Here is a 6000-nt window from a genome sequence, read left to right on the forward strand (position 1 = left end):
AAGTAGAGAGGGTTAATGAATTGTCTTTTCCTTTTTAGAAAGTCCATCTAGAAGACTCCCGAGGCAGACCAGTCGAGGAAGCAGTCTCTCTTGTTTTGTCTGTCCACTTCCCCTTTCCCTTGCGGGTTAGGACTAGAGACTGTAATATCAAGCGGTGTCTGGTCTTGGCTTGAGGGGGACTGAGGAAAAAGCTTCTGTTCCTGAGGGGGCCGAACCAGTGTATCCTTTACGGTTCTGACAGATTGAAGTGCCTGCCTCTTATTGAGGAATCAGGTCCCCTCCCGGACAGAATGACGGAAGGCTTTGACTTGAAGGCTTTAAATGAAGTTTTAGGTAGCATGCAGGTGCAGTTAAATAACACTTTAGAGGAAAATAAGGCCTTAAGGGAGGAAGTTAAAAGATCTAGTTTAGAGACCATGCAGACTCGTCAGAGGTTAGAAAGTTTAGTGACGGCAGGGTCCTTACCTAGAACTTCGACACCACAGCAGTCATCCTCGTCAGGGATTTCAACTCAAGTAATTCATTCCATCTCCCCAGTCATTCCTTTAGCGTCCCCAGAGAGATATGGGGGGGGTCCGATGAAGGCTCAGATTTTTCTGACGCAGTGTTCATTACACTTTCTGTGTCGTCCTGTAATTTTTACTGATAATCAGGCTAAGGTAGCGTTCATATTGTCTTATCTGACGGGAGATGCGGCTGCTTGGTCCATGTCATTGGTCACCAAAAAAGATCCGATCCTAACCAATTATGAAAACTTCAAGGTGGAGTTTGCCCGAATATTCAATCGACGATCCTGTGCTCAATCTACCGATAATGAGCTGCTGGACCTTAAGCAAGGAAGTCGAGACTTGGTTGGATATTTGGCTAACTTTAATAAGTTAGTGGTGGAAACTAACTGGCCTGAGGAGAAAAGAGCGGCAATTTTTTACAGAGGCCTTCGGGACGAATTAAAAGATGCTCTTGCCCAAATCCCGCAACGACCCACAGATGTTTCCGCTCTCATAGACTTGGTCTTACAGTTGGACCATAGGGTAAATGAATGAAAACATGAAAAAAGAAAGGACTTTCGTCCCATACCTCCTCGATTTGATCGGATAAGAAGTGTATCTCAAAAGAGTTCAGAGGCATCGTCTGTTGAAGAACCCATGCAAATTGGATCAGTTTGAGGTCCTTTGTCAAAAGAAGAGAAGGAGAGACGGAGGAACTCACAATTGTGTTTATATTGCGGTGTGTCTAGGCATTTCTTTAGAGATTGTCCAAAAAGGTTGAAAACTTCGCTGCCAGTAAAAGATCGGCTTCGCCCGTAGAGAGAGTTGCACGGGTAGAAGCGACAGCAAAGTCAACTCCAGAATCACAGCATATTATGAATACCCTCCAGTCTGCTGCTCCACATTTAATCGCAATTTTTGTGGTGAGATTTCGAGATCAAGAGATCAAAGAAGTATCTGTCATGATTGACTCTGGGGCAACAGGCAACTTTTGTGACCTAAAATATGCTCGGCAACATGGAATTCAATTTGTGAAGAAAACTACCCCTGAACCTGTACGAGCGGTGGATGGCACCAACTTGTCCTCGGGCCCATTACTCATGAAACGGAGTTGGTCCAATTAACAGGGTTAAAAGGACATTCGGAGTATATCACTTTTAATTTGATCGATGCTCCGCAGTTCCAGTTAATTTTGGGACTTCCCTGGTTAACGGAGCACAATCCGAGAATCGATTGGAGTCAAAGAACGATAGAAATGAGCTCACCTTATTGTGTTGAAAATTGTTTTGGTGTTGAGAAGATTCCAGAAGATGAGTCACAGGTCAAGATTTTAGCCTCTGTTCACCCGGCCCAAATCTGTGCGGTGGAATTAAAATCGATTCCAGCGGAGTATCAGGACTTAGCAACTGTGTTTGATAAAAAAAAGGCAGAAACGCTTCCTCCGCATCGTCCTTACGACTGTAAGATAGACATTGAGCCTGGAGCTATTTTGCCCTGCAGTCGAATTTATGCTCTCACAGAGACTGAGAATCGATTTTTGAAAGAGTACCTAGACAAATACTTGGCCAATGGATTTATTCGTGGATCGCAGTCTCCTGTCTCCTCGCCTCTTTTTTTCATCCCAAAGCGTGATGGAGATCTGCGAGCCTGTATTGACTACAGAGCATTAAATCAGGTGACTGTTAAGAATAGGTACCTGATCCCACTAATCTCAGTACTGCTGGATCAGGTCAAGAATGCTAAGGTCTATACAAAGCTGGACCTTAGGGGGGCATATCATCTAATCAGAGTAGCCTCTGGAGATGAGTGGAAAACTGCGTTTCGAACACGTTATGGGCTATTCGAATACCAGGTGATGCCATATTGCCTTTGTAATGCTCCTGCAGCCTTCCAACATTTTGTGAACGACGTGTTGGGAGAGTTTTTAGATCGAGTGGCCGTGGTTTACATCGATGATATTTTAATTTTCTCCAACAGCTTGGAGGAACACATTCCTCATGTGAGGGCAATTTTGAGTAAGTTACTGGAGAATCATCTCTATGTCAAGTTGGAAAAGTGCGCCTTCCATGTTACCAGAGTTGAGTTTCTGGGTTTTGTGCTATCCCCTGAAGGTGTGAGTATGGATGTCACAAAAATTAAAGCGGTCCAGGATTGACCCTCTCCCAGATCTGTAAAGGAAGTTCAGAGTTTTTTGGGGTTCTCGAACTAATACAGAAGGTTCATTTCCGATTTCTCTCAGAAGGTAACCCCCATTACTCCACTCCTTAAGAAGGGAATCAAGTTTGAATGGAAAGAAGAAGCTGAGGAGGCTTTTCAATTTCTGAAGAATTCTTTCACTCGAGCTCCAATATTGTTACATCCACGAACTGAAGACCCTTTCTATGTAGAAGCTGATGCTTCTGATGTAGCCATTGGAGGAATTTTGTTTCAGCGGCATCCCGTTTCAGGTCAGCTTCATCCTGTGGCGTATTACTCTAGAAAGTTAAATCCTCCAGAGCGTAATTATTCTATTGCTGACAAGGAGCTTTTGGCCGTAAAGAGTGCTTTTGTGGAATGGCGCCACAATTTAATGGGAGCGAGGCATAAAGTGACAGTCTTTACGGACCACAGGAATTTGCAGTTCCTCAAGTCAGCGCATACCTTAACTGCGAGGCAATTGCGGTGGTCATTGTTTTTTGCGGACTTTGACTTCGTCATTACCTTCCGTCCCGGAAAGAGTAATGCCAAAGCAGATGCATTGTCAAGAATTGATTCGACCACTTCAGAGAAAAAAGAAAGAGAGGAACAGAGCATCATTCCGAAGGAAAAAATCATCATGGTGACTACGGCGAGTGATCTGGGAGACAAGGTACAGAAAAGTATGTCCCTTAAAGAAATGAAAGATTGGTCTCAGAAGGAGAAAGGTCGAGAAATTAAGAATGGTTTGCCATATCAAGATCAACGTTTGTTCCTGCCGACATCAGAGCTCCAAGAAAAGGCATTGGAATCTTGTCATGATCATTTATTGGCAGGGCATAAAGGAATCCTCAAGACCACAGAGCTGGTGGAAAGGAACTTTTGGTGGCCAGACATGAGACCGCAGATTCGGCAATATGTAACTTCTTGTGAGAGGTGTTTGCGAGGGAAAGCTGATAGGAGATCACCTCAAGGGAAGTTAAGACCTTTACCGGTGCCGCCTTATCCCTGGCACACGGTGTCAATGGATTTGATAGTGGAGCTACCTCCTAGCCTAGGGCTCACTACAGTTTTAGTGTTTGTTGATGTATTCTCTAAAAAGGCACACCTCATCCCTTTAAAAAAGGTTTCTGATGCACCCACCTTGGCACAGCTTTTTTCCCAGCATGTCGTGCGATTGCATGGGATTCCCAAGATTCTGGTTTCGGACAGGGGAACTCAGTTTGTTTCGCATTTTTGGAAGGCTTTCACCCACAGGCTAGGAATAGACACTCGGTTCTCCACAAGCTACCATCCAGAAACGGATGGCCAGACTGAGAGAGTGAATCAGGAACTTGAGCAGTACCTTCGGCTATACCTATTGGATCAAAAGATGGAATGGTCTGAGATGGTGTGGGCTGCAGAGTTTGCTTATAATAACTCGGTTCACTCTTCCACTGGTCATTCGCCTTTCTATGTAAATTATGGTAGACACCCTACCCTAATTGTGGAAAAAGAAGAGAGTTCAGTCCCTGCAGTGAATGACATAGTTTCAAGAGTTCAGAGGTCCCTTGCTCAAGTTAAAGAAAATCTGTCCAGAGCCAAGGAATCGTACAAAAAACATGCTGACAAAAAGAGGAGAGAAGACCCAGTTTTTTGTCCTGGAGAAAAGGTGTGGCTGTCCACAAAAAATCTGAAATTAAAAACTAATCGGAAATTCCAACCCCGATTTTTAGGGCCCTTCACAGTTGAGAAAATGTTAGGTCCTGTAACGGTTAGGCTACATTTACCCTCATCTCTGAAAATTCATCCTACCTTTCATGCTTCTTTGATTAAGAATAGTCCAGCGCATTTGAGAGTAGGTTTGATTCCTAAGCCAGTTCAGATAGATGGTGAGGAAGAGTTCGAAGTACATAAAATTTTAGACTCAAGGTTCAGAAAAGGCACACTATACTATTTGGTTGACTGGAAGAACTTTGGTCCAGAGGAAAGATCTTGGGAGCCTAGTGAAAACATACATGCTCCAAAATGGCTCAGAGATTTTCATAAGCTTCATCCTTCCAAACCCAGGTTGGGGAGAGCATCCTTGGTGGGAGGTACTGTCAGGATCCGCCCATCTCAACGCCAGAAGGGTAGATCAAGAACAAGGTACAAGCTAAGAAACCCTTGCTGGAAGACTTCACTGCGATTTCTAGTGACAGCGTTGCGGAGGTCCGCCATCTTGGGAATGCGGAAGTAATTCCGTTTTCCGCTCGGCGGTTAGCCTTGCAGTTGTTCCTAGAGCGTCTGTATTTCGCGCACGCATGCAATTCGTGCTGCGCACTTCAACTGAAGAATTTGCCGGGGAAGAGTGTTTCCTCACGCTCTCCTCAGAGAAAATTCTCCTTTCGACCAGAGTTAGTCAGACAAGGCTTCCGAACTGAAACCTCAAGGAAAGTAACTGAGTTACGTTTTCTCAGAATGAAAATGGCATTTCCTAATTCACATTTTTTCCCTCAGTAATCTCGTGACCAGGACGCATCACGACGTCGGAGTCAAGAGAAGTAGCCGTGAGGAGGAGTCGGAGTTTTGGGAAGACTTCAGTCAAGAGAAGTTCCCTCAAAGACTTTCAAGTAAGCGTAGTAATTTTGGGTTATTCAAGAGAAGTCTCAAGGCAATGAACTAAAGACGCTAAGGACTCATTTTAGCAAGAAGGCTGAAGAGCGTTTGCGTCTAGAGCCTATCAGAGACTGTTTGAAGAGAAACTTTCGATAAAAAACTTTGAAGCTTCAGAGTATGCCAAAATAGTAAAGACTCTGTTTTCGAAAAGACTTATCCATAAGGAATTTTCAGGAGAATTCCAGTGTGTGAGAGATTTCACAGTTCAGAGTTCAAGACTTTGAGTATCACAGTTCAGAGAGTGTATCGCAGCAACTTATCTAGTCAAGAAATTTCCAAAGACCTTTGAGTGTTCTTCCAGTGAACCGGTAGTAACACTTCAGACATTACAATAAGGAGAGTGGCTATCTTCCTAGTCTGCTTGGGTAAGGCTTGGAGTTCAGAGAAGATAATATAGAGCAGAGTAACTCAAAATGTTAAGTAGAGAGGGTTAATGAATTGTCTTTTCCTTTTTAGAAAGTGCATCTAGAAGACTCCCGAGGCAGACCAGTCGAGGAAGAAGTCTCTCTTGTTTTGTCTGTCCACTTCCCCTTTCCCTTGTGGGTTAGGACTAGAGACTGTAATATCAAGCGGTGTCTGGTCTTGGCTTGAGGGGGACTGAGGAAAAAGCTTCTGTTCCTGAGGGGGCCGAACCAGTGTATCCTTTACGGTTCTGACAGATTGAAGTGCCTGCCTCTTATTGAGGAATCAGGTCCCCTCC

Source organism: Lissotriton vulgaris, chromosome 7, assembly GCF_964263255.1.
Source record: "Lissotriton vulgaris chromosome 7, aLisVul1.2, whole genome shotgun sequence".
NCBI classification, from domain to species: Eukaryota; Metazoa; Chordata; class Amphibia; order Caudata; family Salamandridae; genus Lissotriton; species Lissotriton vulgaris.